The sequence below is a fragment of the Eumetopias jubatus genome, unplaced genomic scaffold (assembly GCF_037043125.1).
Source record: "Eumetopias jubatus isolate StellerSeaLion01/CBP00866 unplaced genomic scaffold, mEumJub1_p1.0 scaffold_4, whole genome shotgun sequence".
Lineage (NCBI taxonomy): Eukaryota > Metazoa > Chordata > Mammalia > Carnivora > Otariidae > Eumetopias > Eumetopias jubatus.
In genome coordinates this window covers 99,713,213-99,733,149 of record NW_028274810.1, presented here as the reverse complement: position 1 = coordinate 99,733,149, position 19,937 = coordinate 99,713,213, and the positions used below count along the sequence as shown (strand labels likewise).

The 19,937-nt window shown below is 44.7% G+C and overlaps 1 protein-coding gene across 4 annotated transcripts in view; it reads left to right on the top strand.

Moving 5' to 3' along the window:
- The first annotated feature begins 14,297 nt into the window (after nt 1-14,297).
- The window catches only part of KIF1B (kinesin family member 1B), a 141,351-nt gene continuing 135,711 nt past the window's right edge, over nt 14,298-19,937 (top strand). For all 4 annotated transcript variants that reach the window (XM_028108143.2, XM_088022616.1, XM_028108144.2 and 1 more), the window contains exon 1: nt 14,298-14,585. The gene's annotated coding sequence lies outside the window, so the exon portion shown is untranslated. The remainder of the gene's footprint in view (nt 14,586-19,937) is intronic.

The window sequence follows — 19,937 nt, the reverse complement described above, 5'->3', positions numbered from 1 at the left end:
ATTCAGCATTATAACCTATGATGCCATTTCTACACATATATTAATGGTTCCCTTCTTGGTGTCTTCTGATGGAGTTTCTCAATCTGGTTTTCTAGGTCACTAATTCCTTCTTTGTATGCATTTTCCTATTGAAACCTCTCTCTCCAATTAGCTGTTTGGTTTTTTAATAACTGCCTATTTCCTGACCTGTTACCAATAACCTATCTCTTTGATTTTTTAAGTAGGTTCCACGCCCAACGTGGAGCCCAGTGCAGGGCTTGAACTCACCACTGTGAGATCAAGACCTGAACTGAGATCAGGTGTCGGATGCTTAACTGACTGAGCCACTCAGCCCACCTCTTTGAAGATATTTGAAGTTCTTGTTGGGTCTTCTCCATTAATTCTGCTTCCTCAAATATAAGCTTTTCAGTTTATTGTCTTTGATTTGGAGTATGGCTGTTTTGCTCCTTAGATGTGCAATTATTTTCACATGAGCTCATCTTCCCCTGGGTGTCAGAAACTACCTGGATGGTAGTGGTAGTGTGTAGTGAGCAAGGCTAAAGCTCAGGGCCCAGTTTCTGCCCTCCTGGTGCAGTGTGTGTGTGTGTGTGTGTGTGTGTGTGTGTGTTGGGGGGCTGTCACAGGGTGGAGTTGGTGGCATTAAAGTATAGGTCTCATAAGCCCCTATGGGCCTTCGCTACAGGTCACTGTGCCCTTCCAGAAACCTTCCTGTATCTCTTTCGAGCAGTTGTTTTGTTTTGTTTTGTTTAAGTAGGCTCCAACCCCAACATGGGGCTTGAACTCACAACCCTGAGATTAAGAGTCACGTGCTCTACCAACTGAGCCAGCCAGATGTCCCAACGAGCAGTTCTTTTCTAGAGACCTCTTCGCTTGGATGTCATCGCCTGGTACTGAGGGAATGGAGGAGCAGAAGGGAACAGTTGCGATGTGGCCATCCTCCGGCATGAGCTACCTGCTGCTCCCCGCAGCCGGACATCTGTGAGAGGAACACAACAGCCCCTGTCCAGCCTCCCCTCTCCCCGGGGCCGACACCCCGGTCTGCTCCCTGCTGCCGTTACCGCCCCCCTCCTCCAGCCTGACCACCCTCTCTCCCCTCTTGCATTTCTCCATTTCTAGTTTCTCAGGCTCCCCTGCCTCCCTCTTGACTCTGGACTCTCCATGGCTGGGCTCAGTGGTGTACATGACAGCCCCATCCCATTGCCCAAGAACCCTCGTGGTGGATCCTATTAGCCACGTCTTTCTCCAGATTGAAACTGAAATGCGGAGGGGTTACATTATTTGCCTGCAACCACGCAGCTGCTAAGTGAAAATCTGAGGCTCATCACTTCCTCTCTGCCTGCGAAGGCTATACCCCACTCTTTGGAGTCGTTTGTCCCCAAAATAAAGAAGCGTGGACAAGACCTTTGCTTCAGCCATTTCCAAACCCCGTGGGATCCTGGGACAGACAAAGGAACAGGATTGTTGCTGATTTCCAGGAGACAGTCCCCTTTAAATCTTTCGTCCTTTTGTCTCAAGTATGACTTTTTATGGAGGTTTAAATTATTTATACTGTTTTGTTGAAAGCTAAGCACATTGGGTAAATTGCCGCCCATTGGAGGGTAGAAAGTGGACAGGCAGACTGGATTGTGATTTAGAAAAAAATAAAACATAGTATCTCTGACCCTGGTACCTGGAGATTCTTTTGGTGCAGGCTGTGTATGTGTGTGTGTGTGTGTGTGTGTGTGAGAGAGAGAGAGAGAGAGAGAGAGAGAGAGAGAGAGAAGGAGAGAGTTGGTTGGTTGGTTATCACAGCTGGGTTTATAGCCTTTGGAGATTATTTCTGTACCTTTCAGTTTCTTTGTAAAATGAGCATGTTACCTGTCAACATTATATGGTTGGAAGGAAATTGTTGATGTAATGGATTTTTTTTAAAGCAAAAAAAGAAAAAAAGAGCTCTATAAAGAAAAGCACATTATAAATAAATAGGGTTAATTTCTAGTCAAAACCACAGAGTCAGCTGTTTATATAAATATTATAGATCTAAATGCTTAGCTTCTTCCTTGGAGGCTGGCTCCTTGTCTTAGAAGGCTGTGCTTTATTGTCCTTCCAAACCACAACCTACTGAGGCCATCAGTAATGCGAAAACATTTTTCTTTTCCAGTTGATTTCTTTAGGATGATTGAGAAATACCATGGCAGCCAAGGGGGTCCCATCCTCAGTTGTCTGCCTGCTTACAGCTTTATGCTCTTTCATTTGGGGGAGAACATTGAATTTAGAGCATTGCAGACCAACCTATTACGACCACTCATCTTCAAACATTGTGTATATTCATTTAAATGGCCAAAGGGGGAGGGGGGAGTGGATAAAATGAATAAAGTTGGTGGACTGATGACTATTACAGGTTCAGAGTATAAACTAGAAGGTTTAATGAGTGTTAAGAGTATGAAATGCAGGTCCCATTCCTACAGAGAAAAATGTGGGCTCATTTGAAGTTTAGGATTAAATTCAAGCCCCAAATCCCAACTCTCCCATGAGTTGATTTGCCTGGGAACTCAAATAGTCAGGAAAGTAGCAAGTGAGGGGAATAAAAATCAGGTTCTTAGTTCTTACTCACTTTCCTTTTGAGAAAATTGAAGACAGAGTCCCAACTGAAAGCGAGAATAAAAGGAAACAAACCCTTTAAAAAGATAAGAGGTTTCTGCTTGTCTGATTGCCCAGAGTGGACTGAGTCTCAAATTGCCGCCAAGTAACCTTTTCAGCTATAAGCTAAATATATCATCTTTTATCTTTTCACAAAGTGTATCTTCTTGTTGAAGTGCACACATTCTTGGCTGGGATGCAGGTATGACCTAATTTCGATGTTAAGTGTGTGGGAGAATCAACTTTTAAAGCAGTGCTTCCAAAGCTGAGATGTTTGCAGCCGGGAGAATGAATGTGGTTGAATCCACCACTAGAATGCTCCCTTGTTATTGATAGAATTCCAGTGCTTTTTCTTTCTTTTTTCTTTGTTAATACTTAGTCCACTTTCTGTTTTAGGTGTTCTAAGGGGCATACAGTGCTGTGCTGAAGAGCATGGGGTTTGGAGCTAGATGTTCATGGATTTGAATCCTGACTCCACCCCCCACTTATTGACTGTGACCTTGAATAAATGACTTCATCCCGGTGGGAGTTTCCTGGGGCTGCTGTAACAATAAACCGGGTCACCTACAGGGCACCTGGGTGGCTCAGTCGGCTAAGCGGCTGACTCTTGCTTTCAACTCAGGTCATGATCTCAGGATCCTGGGATGGAGCCCTGTGTCAGGCTCCACGCTCAGTGGGGAGTCTGCTTGGGATTTTCTCTCTCTCCCTCTCCCTCTGCCCCCTCCCCAACTCTCGTGTGCCATCTCTCTCTCTCTCTCAAAAATAAATAGATCTTAAAAAAAAATAAACCAGGTGAAATTAGAACAGAAATTTTGTATTCTTTCCCATATCTAGAGGCCAGAAGTCCAAAATCAGTATCATTGGGGCCGAAAATTCTTAAGTGTTGACCAGACTGTGCTCCTTCCAGAGGCTCCAGGGGAAAATGTGCTTCTTGCCTCTTCCAGCTTCTGGAGGTTGCTGTTGTTCCTAGGCTTGGGATTGCATCCCTCCAGGCTCCCCCTCCCGCGGTTGTACTGCCGTCTGCACGTCTGTGTGGGCCGTCAAATCTCCCTCGGCCTCCCTTTTACAAGGATACGTAGGACTGCAGTGAGGGCTGATGGAGATAGTTCAGGATAATCTCCGCATCCATAAGGACGCTGTTTCCTTATAAGGTAATATTGACAGGTCCCAGAGATGAGGACCTGCTATCGCTGGGGGGGGCCCCCACAAGCTAAGTTTCATCATATGGGAACAGTAAGAGTCCCTATTTTACAGGACTGTGGTGAGGATTAAACGAGACAGTGAACGTGGAGTGCTTCCAGTAGTTCTTGGTTTAGAGTCCATGCTCGATAAATATCAGCTGCCATCATCCCTACCCCTACCATCATCATCACCATCACCTACTCAAATTCTTCCCCTCTCTTGGAGAGGATGAGAAAAATCCAGTAAGGACAGAATGCTGAGATTGTAAAACCTGGACACACTTTAGAATTCATCTACTCTGACATATAGGTTAAACAGAAGTCTAGAGGCATTGACTTGCTCAGGATCCCACAGCTAGAATGAAGCAGATTTATTTCGTTGTAACATTGTATTCATTCATTCATTCATTCATTCATTCATTCATTCATTCAAAGTAGGCTCCACACCGAGCGTGAAGCCCAATGCAGGGCTTGAGATCATGACCCTGAGATCAAGACTTGAGCTGAGATCAAGAGTTGGACGCCCAACCAACTGAGTCATCCAGGTTTTCCTCATTGTAACATTTTTTTTAGATTTTTATTTTTAAAAAGATTCTATTTATTTGAGAGAGAGAGAGAAAGACAGCACAAGCAGGGGGAGGGGCCAAGGGAGAGGGAGAAGCAGACTCCCCACTGAGCGGGGAGCCCAATGAGGGGCTCCATCCCAGGACCCTCAGATCATAACCTGAGCCGAAGGCAGACTCTTGTCTTGACACGCTGATCCCAGGTGCCTCTCACTGTAACATTTTAGATACTAGGACTCTGTAATCTGTAGATAGGGACACCGAAGGAAAGGGATGATAGGGGATCACTTAGGGAGAGTGAAGGTGAGAGAGAATAAAGATTCAATGGGAAGGGTGAATTAGGTAATATCTTCATTCCCATTTTAAAGATGAGGACACAGGGGTTATATGCTAAAGGGCACATAGCAAGTGATAGAATTAGAATCCAAACAGTTGGACTGTAAAGACCAGGTGCTCTCAACCCCTCCCTACTCCCTCTTCCCAGTAGATGGTTTCTCAGCATGATTTATGTATTCATCTCAAGTGGTTACACTGTAAGTGAGAGTAAGAAAATGCAATTTCCAGGAGACACTGAGAGCTAGAGCTCTGGAGAGGGCTATGTCTTCAGGATAGTCTCCTTGGACTGGGGACTTGGCAATGGTGGAAACGGCGGGGTTATTTGAGATATCCTGACCCTACTGAGCACTGTTCACTGGGCATTGTGCTCCCAGCTCTCCGTGTTGCCCAGATCCTTCCTCTTCTCGTGTCTCAGGCATCGCTCCTGGTGGCTGGACTCTTTGGAGCCGTAGGAAGCCCATTTCAGGCACCATGTTCTGCCCATGTGTTCCGGGACCATCTGTCACTGCAATTCCCAGAGACAACAATTTGGTTTCTTCAATCATGGCTTTAAGACCAAAGTTAATTGATACAAGGTTGTTCCTAATTAGTAAAAAAATTCCTGTTACAGAAAAATGATGTATACATAAACTGCAATTCAGAAGAGGGGAATCTCTGCAGGGTATTTTTATCTGGCTGAAATGATAGATCCCCAGTCATGACCAGGGGATACAGCCAGACATGCTGATTTTAGCTGACTGTGTTTGCAAAGAGCCAACAGCTGATTAAAACGAAACCTTGCACTAATCGGGGGGAACTAAGGGAACACACCAAATTAAAATTTCCCATTCTCTTGGTCTTTACAAAAGTATCAAATGTCAGTGTTGGGTTCTTGATTCGTGACTTCTGCGTGGTAAATATCATGTTTGGTATTTACTGTGGGGTCCTCAGGGCCACAGCGATCTCAGCAATTGTGCTAATTTGCATTGTGATGTATACGTTCCTTATAAATGGATATTCATTTCAATATAATTGAACATTGGAGGCAAAGAAAAAAATGACACCAATTGATTTCGCTACTGGCGTTAGGGACTTCAGAAAATGTGGTCTAGGCAGAGACTTTTTTTTTTTTCTTCAAGGCTTCCCAAGAAGACTAGAAAATTCTTTTCAAAGGCAGAAGCCTTGTCCTAGTCCACATATTTTTGAAATTACCTTTCTAGATTTGTGTTTATATCCTGAAGCATGATTTTGACTCTTCCAGGCAGTATCAGAATTCACCTTTTGTATTAATCTGGCTTTTGCGGATAGCCAGAAGTCACTTGGATCCAAATGCTGTCAGGTGGTTATGTTGTCTGAGACCTAACACAAGCTTTTTAAATTTTTAATCTTGTTGGAATAAGACTCACTTCTCCCAGCAGCTCACTCCCCTATTTCCCGTTTCCTACTTGTTCCTACCAATCTCATTAGCAAAGAATTCAGGCAGTGGAGCTTATTAGAATTCGAGGTGAAAAAGATAAGTAAAGAGACAGGCTTGAGGAACTTTTCAGTGAGTAAAAAGCATGAGTTTCATGACATCTGTTTTGGCTGATTTTCTTTTCTTTCCTTCTGGATTCTGGGTAGTTGAAGCCACCAAATAAAAATCAGTCCTCAGCAAACTGGAGGCTTGCTGTGCTCATCAGTTTCCTGACCGGGAGGACTAACCTGTACTAAAGTATCTTCCCCTTTTGACTCTCTGATTCCAAATAACCTCAGCAGAAGTCGTGTCACTGTATATTCATATTAATGAGTTAGATCAGATTGCATCCCAAGTATTCACTGAAAAAAACAAAAACAGAAACAAAACACCAGGGGCGCCTGGGTGGCTCAGTCGTTGAGCGTCTGCCTTCGGCTCAGGTCATGTTCCCAGGGTCCTGGGATCGAGCCCCACATCTGGCTCCCTGCTCAGCGGGAAGCCTGCTTCTCCCTCTCCCACTCCCCCTGCTTGTGTTCCCTCTCTCGCTGTCTCTCTCGCTGTCAAATAAATAAATAAAATCTTTAGAAACAAACAAACAAAAACACCAGAGCCTTTATTGATTTGTCTCCAGCTCTGTATTGTTGTCACTTAATACAGTGTTCAATACAATCTGTACACACATACTTCTATCAAATAGACATTAACATTTACAAGGACTTTGTATTATAAAACAGATACTTTCCAGCTTCAACACAGTAGCCTCATAGGTCCAAACATATAAGCGATTCCTATTTTTAAATGCGCAACATGATCCAAGACTTAAGTACATGTGTTACCTGACCTTGTTTAAAATACCCGGAAGGTAATTCTCTTTATGGGCACGGACAGTCCTGCAAAGGATTGCGGTCTTAATTCTCCCTACATTTTCATCAGTGCAAGTGGCGGCATGTGGCAATTTTGAATGAATATGGCCTCTCTGAGTCAGGAAGGCCAACTGTTTGGCCAAGAGGCAGTGACCTTTCGCAAGGCAGGTTGTGGGACTAGGGCATCTTAAAACCAGGTCAGGGAGGGGATTATGGCTTATGGCCTCCCGCCCACTCAGCCCCTCAGGCTCGCCCAGCTGCCACGGGTGAGTCCTGGCCCCTCCGATCCAGCTGCTGACCCAGCCTGCAGAGGATTACTGGTGACATCGCTGCTGGGATGCCTTTGGACAAATACATTTTTAAACGATGAAATATTTTCTAACAGGCAGTATAGAGACCGGCATAACGGCACCCACCTATCTACCCATCCCACCGCCCCCCAACATTTTCATCCTGTGTCTTTTTTTTTCCCCCAAGAAATAAAATATTAGCTTCCTGTGTCTTGCTTCCTGCTTCCTTTCTTTCCTCTCTCCTAGGGTAACCTCTTTCCTGAATTTGTTGATGATCATTTCCCGTGCAGGTTTTCCTCCTTGACTCTGCAGGAATGGAGTCCTGCGCGCTCTAGTGTTCTTCCGCACATGTTTCCAAACTTCATGCATAAATGGCATTTTACCGCACAAATTATTCTGAAACTCTTACTATTTTTTTTTGTTGTTGTTTTTTTGCTCAGCTTTATGTTTTTGAGATTTAGTCATTGCGCTAGCTGTTTTCTTATTCTTTCTCAGCCCTGTGGACACCGTTCCATACTGTTTGTATTCCTCAAGCTCCTTCGCCAGTTGGTTTCTCTTTGGGTTCTGCCAGTAGGAGGCGTTGAGGGGAGGAGCGAAGTCTTCGTTTTCCTTTCTCTTTTGCTCTTTTCCTTCTGGAGCTTTTTTCCTGAGGCTGCCGCCTCTCCCTCTCCCCGCGCACCTCAGCTCCAGTCCTGGCCCCTCCCCCAGTCTCCTAGCTTCCGGAACACTCCCTCCTCCTTTATTCTTCCAGTGTTAGGATTTTGGCACCTTCCTGCAGTTTCTAGTCTCTGAATTAGCATCCCTTCTCCTTTTCTTTTCTTTTTTCTCTTCAAGCTTGCAACATCTGCATAACCAATTCCTCTATTAAATCTCCTGTGTTTGTCATGACTAGTGGGGTTTCTAACTGGGCCCTGACTGCTGCATTAATTTTAGTTGCTGGACCATTAATTTTAGTTGCTGCATAGTATTCTCTCCTATGACTCAGTTTATTCATCCGGTCTCTTGTCGATGGGCATTTTGATTTTTCCGTATCGCAAACAATGGAAAGACTGCATTCTTGGACCTGTTTCCTCGCTTACCTGTGCAAGACTTTCGCTAGAGTATCTACTGGAATCCTGGGTTAAAGGGCTGTGCTCATCTTCCATTTGGCTGGCTGCTAACAAATTTTCCAAAATAGCTGTCCCATTGCCTTCTCTTCCATCACTGGGTACTGTCACACTTGCCATTGCTGGCAGTTTGATGGATTTGGCATGGTATCTCGTTTCCATGATTTAAGTGTCTTTCCGTTCTTTCGTCTGTGAGGTGCCTACTCATATCCTTTTGCCCATTGTTTTTCTGTTAGGTTGCTTGTATTTTCCATATTGGTTTATATAACTGTAAATTGATTGGATTTCTTTATATATTCTGAAACCCTGGCTATATGTGTTGCAAATATATTTGTCCCATCTATGGTTTGTTGTTTGCTTTGTTTCATTATATCTTTTGTTGTGTAGAAGTGTGTGTGTGGTTTTTAAAAAACACAGTCAAGTTCGTCAGTCTTTTTTGGTTAGTGGTTTTTGTTTCTTGTTTAAAATATTTTTTTTTCATTGGGGCCACCTGGCTGGCTCAGTTGGTGGAGCATGTGACTCTTGATCTTGGGGTCATGAGTTCGAGCCCCACGTTGGGTATAGAGTTTACTTAAGAAAATAAAGTAAATAAATAAAAATTTAAAAAATAGTTTTCTTGGGCGCCTGGGTGGCTCAGTTAGTTAAGCAACTGCCTTCGGCTCAGGTCATGATCCTGGAGTCCTGGAATCGAGTCCCACATCGGGCTCCCTGCTCAGCGGGGAGTCTGCTTCTCCCTCTGACCTTCCCCCCCCTCATGTGCTCTCTCTCTCTCTCATTCCCTCTCTCAAATAAATAAATAAAATCTTAAAAAAAATAAAAATATTTTTCTTTATCTCAACATCATAAAATATTTTGTATTTTCTTCTAAAATATTTACTTTTTTAAAGATTTTATTTATTTATTCATGAGAGAGAGAGGGAGAGAGAAAGAGAGAGAGAGAGAGAGAGAAGCAGAGGGAGAAGCAGGCTCCCAAGGAGCAGGGAGCCCGATGCAGGACTCGATCCCAGGACCCCGGGATCATGACCCGAACCGAAGGCAGACGCTTAACCATCTGAGCCAGCCAGGCGCCCTCTTCTAAAATATTTAAAGCTTTGTTTTTCTGATTCAGGTTTGCATTCCATCTGAAATTTATTTTTTATATGGTATAAGGAGCACATTTTTAACTGTATAGTTAAACAATTATTTCAGCATCATTTATTATCATGTATAGTTTACCATTTTCCCACTGATTTGTAATGCCAATGCTGTCATATGTTGTGTTACCATGTGCATGTGGTCTGGACTTTATTCTGTTCCATTTCTGGACTCGTATAGTCTTGTGCCAATGCAACAGAATTCTAATTAGAATGATGTTACAGAAAATCTTGCTAACTTATGGGCAAGTCCCCACATCTTGTTCTTAAAAATTGTGGATAATCTTGGCTTCATTCTAGCATATGAATTTTTTAAATGGACATGGAATAGATTTATTATTTAATTTTATCATCACCTTGTCAAATTCCATGAAAAATCCTGTTCAAGTATTCATTGAAATTACATTAAGTTTATAGATTAAACCTGGAGAGGACAGACAACTTCATAATATTTTCTTCCTGTCTAAAAATAAGGACTATCTCTCCCTCTACTTTTTGGTGATTAGATGAATTGTTTTAATTGATTTTTTTAAAGATTTATTTATTTATTTGAGAGACAGAGAGAAAAAGCACGAGGGGGAAGGGGCAGAGGGAGAGGGAGAAGCAGGGCTCCCCGCTGAGCAGGGACCCTGATGTGGGGCTCCATCCCAGGACCTGGGGATCACGACCTGAGCCGAAGGCAGATGCTCAACCGACTGATTTTAATTTATTTTAATTTAATTTTATTTTAATTCCAGTATCATTAACATACACTATTACATTTGCTTCATGTGTACAATGTAGTGATTCAGCAATTCTATACATTACTCAGTGCTCATCCCAATAAGTGTAATCTTAATCCCCTTCACCTACTTAACCCATTCCCCCACCTAACTCCCCTCTGGTGACTATCAGTTTGTTCTCTATAGTTAAGAGTCGGCTTTCTTTCTTTCTTTCTTTTTCTTTCTTTCTTTCTTTCTTTCTTTCTTTCTTTCTTTCTTTCTTTCTTTCTTTCTTTCTTTCCTTCTTTCTTTCTTTCTTCCTTTCTTTCTTTTCTTCCTTCCTTCCTTCCTCCTTCTTTCTTCCAAACTCTACCCCAAACGTAGGGCTTAACTCACAACCCCAAGATCAAGAGCTACATGCTCCACCGACTGAGCCAGCCAGGTGCCGCTCTTTGTTTTCTTAAATTCCACATGAGTGAAATCCTATGGGATTTATCTTTCCCTGACTGACTTCTGTCACTTAGCATTATATTCTCCAGTTCCATCCATGGTTTTGTAAATGGCAAGCTTTCACTCTTTTTTATGGCTGAGTAATATTCCATTGCACATATACATATATATACATAGACATACCACATTTTCTTTATCCATTCATCAGTTGATAGACACATGGGCTGCTTCCATAATTTGGCTGTTATAATAATGCTGCAATAAACATAGGGGTACATATATCCTTTTGAATTAGTGTTTTTGTATTCTTTGGGTAAATACCCAGTAGTGAAATAACTGGATCATATGGTAATTGTATTTTTGATTTTGGGGGGAAACTCCATACTGTCTTCCACGATGGCTGCACCAGTTTGCATTCCCACCAACATTGCATGAGGATTCCTTTTTCTCTGCATCCTTGCCAATACTTTTTGTTTCTCATGTTTTTGATTTTAACCATTCTGACAGGTGTGAGGTAGTATCTCATTGTGGTTTTGAGTTTCACTTCCCTGATGATGAATGATGTTGAGCATCTTTTCATGTGTCTGTTGGCCATCTGTATGTCTTTTTTTCTAAAATTTTTTAGAAGATTTTATTTTTAAGCAATCTCCACACCCAATGTGGGGCTTGAACTCACAACCCCAAGATCAAGAATCAAAAGCTCCACCGACTGAACCAGTCAAGTGCCCCTGTATATTTTCTTTGGAGAAGTGTCTGTTCATGTCTTCTGCCCATTTTGTGTAAGTTCTTTATGTATTTTGGATACTAACTCCTCATCAGGTATATCTCACCCATTCAGAGGTTGTCTTTTAGTTTTGTTGTTTCCTTTGCTGTGCAGAAGCTTTTTATTTTGATGTTGTCCTAATAGTTTTTTACTTTTGTTTCCCTTGTTTTAGGAGACAGATCTAGGATAATGTTGCTATAATACTTATGTATTCTTTAAGTGTTTCATCAATACAGCTGTATAATTTTTTTTCATATAGGTCTTGATCATCTTTTGCCAACCTAACCTTACATATTTAATAGTTTTATTGCCATATTTAATGATTTAATGGGATCTTTTAAAATCATTTTCTAATTGGCTATTTCTGTTGATTTTTGTATAGTAATCTTGTATCCAGAAACCCTATTAGTTGTAGTAGAGTGGGCATGTGCATCACATTAATAGATCTTTTGATGTTATTCTATGGCATTCCAGGGATAACCCAATGGGGCCATGGCTAAATTCAATTTTCTAGAACTTGACAGCTTTTAAAAGGTGCCTTTGTACAAAATCTGTAATCTTTTAGGTTACAGAGAAATTGAATGACCCCGCAGAGTAACTTCATCTATCAAAGGGTCAAAAGGCTTATGCAGAGCTGGCTATTTTGGCCTTGAAACCTAGAACAGCCTTACCTGCCTCTATTGACCCTTCTCGGTATGCTTTTGCTTAATTTCAGTGGTGATTACCACCACATGCCCTTTACTCAGTTTTAGATTCTTTTCAGATTGAGCTCCATTGAGAGCCAAAACAATATTAACTACCACTCAGGTTTTTGTAACTCTCCATGGTGCTTATCATAGTACTTATACAAAGAGTCCCAGCCTGGGAAAAACTTGGTGTCTACTGATGAATTGATGAGCTTCTGTTCATTAACCCATTGGAATTTCATTTTTGTCTTGGTTTTCAGGAAACTAAGGGCTGAGTTTTGTGCTCAGTGGTAGCACATTCCCTGAGTCTGCTTTTTATTTTTTATTTATTTATTTTATTTTTTAAAGATTTCATTTATTTATTTGAGAGAGAGAGAATGAGAGAGAGAGAAAGCACATGAGGGGGGGGAAGGGCCAGAGGGAGAAGCAGACTCCCTGCTGAGCAGAGAGCCCGATGCGGGACTCGATCCAGGGACTCCAGGATCATGACCTGAGCCGAAGGCAGTTGCTTAACCAACTGAGCCACCCAGGCGCCCCTGAGTCTGCTTTTTAATGTTACTTTTCTTTCTATGCACTGGGCTTGTTCATATAGCTTTTCTCTCCCACCATATAGCCTCTTTTTTTTTTTTTAATTATTAACTTTACTCCTTTGTTAATGCTATACAGTTCTATTCCTCGTATGCTTCCATGGGAGTTATATCAAATCCTTTTGTGGGTAGGTGGATTTAATTCTTTTTTTTATTTTTATTTTATTTTTTAAAATATTTTGTTTTATTTTGTTTATTTATTTATTTGACAGAGAGATACACAGCGAGAGCAGGAACACAAGCAGGGGGAGTGGGAGAGGGAGAAGCAGGCTTCCCGCGGAGCAGGGAGCGCGATGCAGGGCTGGATCCCAGGACCCTGGGATCATGACCCGAGCCGAAGGCAGACGCTTAACGACTGAGCCACCCAGGGGGCCCCAGGTGGAGTTTAATTCTAAATAAAATGATAAATGTTCAATAAATGTTGACTGGCTGGAGTATGAGGACTTTAGTGGGGATGCAGATTTTCCAAAATCATTAGTGTAGGAAATTAGTTTTGATGTTTTAGTGTCTGCTTATAAGTAAAACACCCAAACCTGTATTGAATTCAGGGGGGAAATCCAATTTTACTTTCTGTTAGTAAATAAAAAAGCATTTCACACCTTATAAAATAACGGCGCTTGGCATGATAATTGCACATGTATACCGTTGAGTATTTTATTTCATTAGGTACTGAACTGGACCACTCATGAACAGCCGTGGGCTTCTCCTTTTGAGCTGAATCTAAATCTGATTTTCAGAAAATCGCTACTAGAGTGCTCGTGTTCTCCGGGTTGCTCAATTCCAACAACCCTCCTTCAAGGGCATCTCCCGGAGGGGAGCTCGGGTCGTTAGCTCAGGGACGATACAAAGCGTTTTGCTCTTTTACTCACGGCCCTTACCCCGTCTCCCAAGGAGACAAGTTGAATGCCCACTAAAATCTTGCTTTTCCATTACTCATTCCGCCTTTTCTCCCAAGGTGGCGTGTGGGAGGTGTTGTGATCGGGCTCGATAAGAATAGGCCGGGAAGCTTGCTGCGGGATAATACACTCATCCCTTTGCGTGTTTCAATTCCGACTGCGCCGTGTTTGGCGGCTTCCCCGAGCGAGCGGCTTTCCAAACGCACAACGACTCCACACTCGGCCGCCTCCCGTATTCATCTCAGCCCCTCCGCAGGCGCCTGGCCCCCACAGTCCCGCCCCGCCCCGCTTGGCCAAGCTTTGTTTCCTTACAAGGCGGATCATCAGGTGGGCCAGGCGCGACCGCTGCCGAATGACGTCCTTCGAGGGTCACCCGTGAGGGGACTCTGGGCGCCGGCCTCCCCAGCCCCGCAGGCCCGCAGCCCCGCAGCCCCGCTCCAGCGCGGGCGTCCGGGCCACCAGGAGGCGCCCGGGCATCTCCTCAGCTCCTCGCCCCATCCCCTCTCTGGCTCGCCCTGCGATTGGCCGGCCGCCGCGAGCTCTAAGTCCCGATTGGCCGCCTCCCGCGTCAATCGCGGACGTCGGGGCGGGCCGAGGTGACGCGCGGCGGCCGGGCTCGGGGCGGTGTCCGGCGCGGGCGGCTGCGGGCGGAGCTTCGCGAGGAGCGACGCGGGGCAGTCGGACGGCGGCAGCCTTGGGAGGCGCCAGCGCGAGTCCCAGCCGCTCCCCATCCGCAGCAGCTGCCACCGCCGGCTCGTCGCCGCGCCCCGGCTTCCAGTGCTCCCGCCCTCCCCGCGCCACGGCCCTCGATGCGGGGCCGGGCCGCTGCGTGATGGGGCTGCGGAGCGGCGCCCTGCGGCTCGCGGCTGCCGCTGCTCGCGCTGAGGAGCATCGGTGCCGGACCCCCAGCGCCCCCGCGCGCCGCGGCGCCTGCTGACCCGGCCCGTCCGTCCGCCCGTCGGTCCGCAGCGCGGCTGAGGTAAGGCTGGGGGCGGGCGGCGGTTGGCGCCGCGGCCGCCGGGGCTGGGGAGGGGGCCTCCGGGGGGAGGGGAGGCCGGGCCCGGGCCGGGCGGGGTCCGAGCGGAGGAAGCGCGGGGCCGGGCGGGAGCCGCGCCGCCCCACCGGCGCACGGGGTGGGGCGGGGCGGGGCGGGGGACCCTCCCGGGCCGGCGAGTCCCGGCCTCGGGTCCAGCGGCCTGCTGGGTCGCCCGTAGTGCCTGGCACCAGCCCTCGGCTTCCCCTGAGCCGCCGGACTCGCGCTGTGCCCAGCGGTCAGCTGGCCCGCCGTTGTCGGCTGCTTGCGCTCTCTGCGCACACTGCAGCTCTGTGGAGCGGGCGCCGCGCCGTTTTGAAGCCCCCGGTTCTCGTTTCCCCCATCCCCTCTCCCCCATTACGGTTGGCGTCGGAGCTGAGCCTGGGAATGGGGTTATGCGCTTTGGCCAGATGAAGGTAGGAAGGGGCTTGGCGTGGCGGAGGGGAAGCCGATGGCGCGAGGAGCGGGGAGAGGAGCGCGATGGAGAGGGAGGGGGCGTGTGGGATGCTGGCCAGGCGCAAGGAAGGCTGGTGTGGTCTCGGCGTTCAGCAGCCCGGGATTACTCTGGCAGCCATATTGGGAGGATGATCTGACAAATCCTTTAGTAGCCAAGTCCGGTTGCTGGAAGGCACCGAGTGACAGCCCTGGCAGCTTTCAGGGTGACTGGCCGCGCCAGAAGCCAAGTTGTGGGGGTTGGGAGCCTGCTCGAGCAAGCTAGTCATTGTTCATGCAACACAACACATTCCGGCCCTAAAACCAGAATTGAACTCCCGAATCACTTTTTCTCCTTGGTGAATTGCTAAATGAGCTTCTGTGCTAAAGTGCCTTCAAGCTTCCATTCTTGTTGGGGTGAATACTGTGTTTCTCTATTCATCTTGTACGGCCAGTGCTATGGACTGTGGAGGCCTGATGATAATACCTTACATGTACACAGGCAGATCTGAGGTTTGCTAAGGCCAGTTTACCAGTACGGAGGCTTCGAGTTGGTATATTGCACTGGATGGGTAGATTTTCAGAGTAGCTCACCATGCAGAGATTTAGTAACCTGGCATGTTCTGACAGTGGGAGAGGCATGCAGCAGTATTTCTGAAGATGCAGGTTGTCATCTTTGTGGAATCTGGAGGTGGCTGAAATTAGATTGTCAACAGATCCCGTGCTCACATATCTCTTACTGTTCTAGGCAGCTGTTCTGCCGACACTGAATATGTTGCTTTGTGTCATAGATGGGTCTGTCTGAGCCCCATGAAAGTGTGATGATTGGGTTTGAATAGCTCTTAAGTGATATCATGGTGGATATTTTATTTAAAGGCTGGCATTTTGTCAGCTTAGCTTAGTCATAATAAAATCTTAGCTTGTGTTCTCTTAAGTGAGGTGGTGCTTTCTAATTAACTTGGTGTGGCTGTTGGATTATGAGGCAGGTGGAGTTAAATGTACCGTGTGAGGATGGAGTATGAGGATTGCACACACCTTGGGATTGTAAAGCAGATCTGGAAATGATCAATAACTGAATTCAGTGTGAGCTTGTAAATCTGGCTTCTCCTACATGCTTGAGGAGAGTGGCATGCCGATCTTGGTGCCTTTTGCTTTCAAACTTCATTTCTTAATGAACAAATTCCTGTGACTTCTTAAGTTGAACTATCTAAAAATTTTCAGTTAGGGTTTTCTAAGAAAAGTCTTAATACTTTATTTTTGTAGTTTTATCGTTAAGCTTTCCTTTTAAAACGTAGTTGAGGGCGCCTGGGTGGCTCAGTTGGTTAAGTGACTGCCTTCGGCTCAGGTCATGGTCTCACGGTCCTGGGATCGAGCCCCGCATCGCATCAGGCTCCCTGCTCGGCAGGAAGCCTGCTTCTCCCTTTCCCATTCCCCCTGCTTGTGTTCCCTCTCTCGCTGTCTCTCTCTGTCAAATAAATAAATAAAATCTTAAAAAAAAAACTTAGTTGACTAAAAAATGGTGTCGATGGAAACTAGTGCTTTTTGTATTACTTTAGCATGAGAGAAATACAGAATGTCTGTTTTAAAATTCCATGCCCCAATTAAGAACTATTTCTAAGTTTTAAATTTTTACAGTTACTTTACTAGCAAAAAACGACCTGAAGAATTGTGGTTAAGTATAATTTTCAGCATTTGATAAAATCAGACCTGATTGTGAACCTGATTTGGTGGCAGAATTTTATGAATCTGTGCAGCTCTGTTCTGATGAAGTTTTTCCAAAATTTATCCAATTAAGTACAGCTTCGAAGGGCTTAAACAGACCATTTTTCCTTCCAACACCAGATATGAATGCAACTTCCCTTTTTTCTCTTTCCCACTTTGAATTTGTTCAGGGAATAAACTCTCAAGAAGAGTGCCAATAGTCTCTCCCAGGCCAAAGCTTTCTAGCTCACTTCCCTGTCATGGTCTTGTTCCGTGTACAAAGTAAAGGACAACACTGGGCCCCTGCCTTCTAGTTTGTAAACTCCTTCCCGGGTTGCTAATCACAGCAGGTCTTTTCCAGGAGTGAAGCATATCCTTTTGATCTTGTAAACTGATATAATTTTACAAGGCTTTGAAGTGAAAGGTATAGCCTGCCTACTTCATGTCGTCCTCTTTGAAAGATGGCCTTGTTGGAACAAACTGATGAATTTCTGAGTTCATAAAAGTTTGAATAGCAGTGCACCCCAGAAGTCTGCGGATAAATACACATACTTTCAGAACTTTTCTTTGTGCAGCTCATTAGAATAGAAGATAAATGAAGCAGATGTGACTCTGACAAGAAGTACAGAAGGGTCCTGGGACTTCTCTTTGAGGTGGGCTTTTTGGTTAATGGCCCAGTGATTCATTTACACTCACTTTTATGACATTCATTATCAGTTTATTGACAGTGCATATAGAGATTTAGTTCTTTACTCTCAAGGAATGTACACTTTACCATTTGTATACAGACATGGTAAGATAGAGTTAACCCTAGGTCTTTTCCGTTTTAGTACAATTTAGTGGTTTAGTACAATTTAGTCCATGCCGTGGTAGTTTCCATGGTTTTTATAGTCAGAGCCTTTTCCCTTTGGTATTGCCATATAATACTTACCTACTGCTCAGTTGGTACTTTTATGATTGCTTTGTCGTTGTTTGTATATGTGTTTGAAGTCACAAGATTGTAAATGCCTGATGGATTAAAGAAATTTTTTTTATATTTAATATCACATTGTTTATTCCAAAGTGTATCATTCAACTATACCATCCTCTACCATTTGCTCTGTGTGATGTCTTTGATACTTGGCTTAATTCTCCCTCTGTCTGAATTTCTGACATCATCCTGGCAGATGTCAATGACTATAACCAATAACAACAACAATAATGACGAAATAGCTCACTCATATTGAGCCCTTTCTATGTGCTAGGCTCTTTTCCAAGCAGTTTACATTGTTCACTAGTTTAATCCTTGTAACAACCGTATGAAATAGATACTGTTACCCCCTATTTTACAGATGAAGAAACAGGTTAGGTGACTTCCCCCAGGTCACTAGAAATAAGTACGTAGCCACTGTACTGTACTTCTTCTGTAACTACCTTTAACCATAAAATTCTTTGACTTCAGTTCAAGCAAACGTTAGCTCCATGCTGTTCCAGTAACTCGGTATTGTGGCCCCATCTTCTACGTTGTCATCACCTTCAGATCTGTCTTAATGTCAGGTTGTCCTTCAGATCTGAAGCTCTGATCATTTATAGCTCTCACTTTTGTAGTCTCCTTCCGGATGCTCTTCCACATTGTCTCCTGGTCCATCAGCCTCTTCCAGATTTTACACTTTGACTTTTGGGGTGCACTGCTTCAGCTCTTTTCTTACCAGCACTTGCAGTCTCTCATTCTTTATTTTATTCTGCAGGACCCATTATGCAGATGCCAGTCTTACATCCTTCCTACCACCCATACCTTCTATATTTAGCCTGCCATGGAGAAATCTCACACAGTGCTGGGGGTTAGTGCCACAATTAATGTGTAATCTTAGGTCTCCTCTGAATCTGTCTTTGGTGTCTGTTGAAGTAATTCTGTCCATTTCCCTCCACTGTTCTTCACAGTGACTTCTAAAATTTTGACTGCTTTACTCAAGCCTCCCCACTGCCCCATGCTTGGCTTAAAACCTTACCTACCACCTCATAGGGAAAAAAGGGCATGCACCTCGGGCCCCCCCCCCCCCCCCGCGTGCTTCCTCTTCCTCTGCTTAAAGAATTCTGTGCCTTCTTTCTTACCTTCTTTCCTCCAGTCATAGAGAAAAGGTTACTCTCCCAACTTCAGCTAATCCCTTGGCCTGTGTTCTGGATGTCATCGCCTTGTAATCTTTAGGGACTTGTTGTATTGGTTACTCTTTTCCCCTTTCACTGTTTCCCTACAGTCCCACTTTAGGGCCTTTGCTCTGACTCTTCTACCTAGAACACTCTTCCCCTGGAGGCTGCTTGGCTAACTCCTTCATGTCCTTCAAGTCTCTGCTTAAACCTCACCACCTCAGCAGGCCTACCCTAACCTCATTTATGTACGTACACAGCGTTCCTCCCCGCCATACTCCTGAGCCATCTGCCTTTGCTGTACTTTCTCTCCCTGGTAATGCTTATTATCACATAGCATTCTGTAGAAATTATTATTTTAATGTCCCCACTTCCCCTACTAGAATTAGAATGTAAGCTTCTCCATGGCAGGGATGTTTATCTGTTTCATTCATCGATTTATCCCAGACTCCTGGAACTGCCTATCACATGATAGGCACCTAATAAATAGCTGTTGAATAAAGTATAGAAACATGCAGATCTCTCCTAATAAAAACGGGGAAGCAGGGGAGAAAAATTCTTCCTTCATTCCTGTTCCCTCCTAGCTGTCACTCTCCTGCCCCTCACAGCCAAGTGCTGGAAGCAAGGAGGATACTTGTATTTCCACTTCCTGGCCTCCTAGTTACTCCCCAGCCCACCATAGACTGGCTTCTGTGTCCCTCACTTCACGGACACCTGCTCTTGCTCTGGTTTCCAGCCTGTTATTGCTGAAACCAGGAGACATACTTCATGGCTTTGCTGCACTGGAAGTATTGCTTACTTCACACTCCCTCCTTCATTGAACTTTTGTCTGCTTCTGTTTGGTGGATCTCGTTTCAGATCTTGGCCTGCTTTTCTGGCCACTCACAGTTATCAAATTCATTCAGCACAAATTTTTGTATAATTTTTGAAGTCTTGTTTTTAGGAACTAGAATTTTGACATATTTCTGATGTTAAATAGCAGAATAGGTTTATTACAGGAACTTTTTTTGGTTTATAATTTCTACCACTTACTGCTTCTAA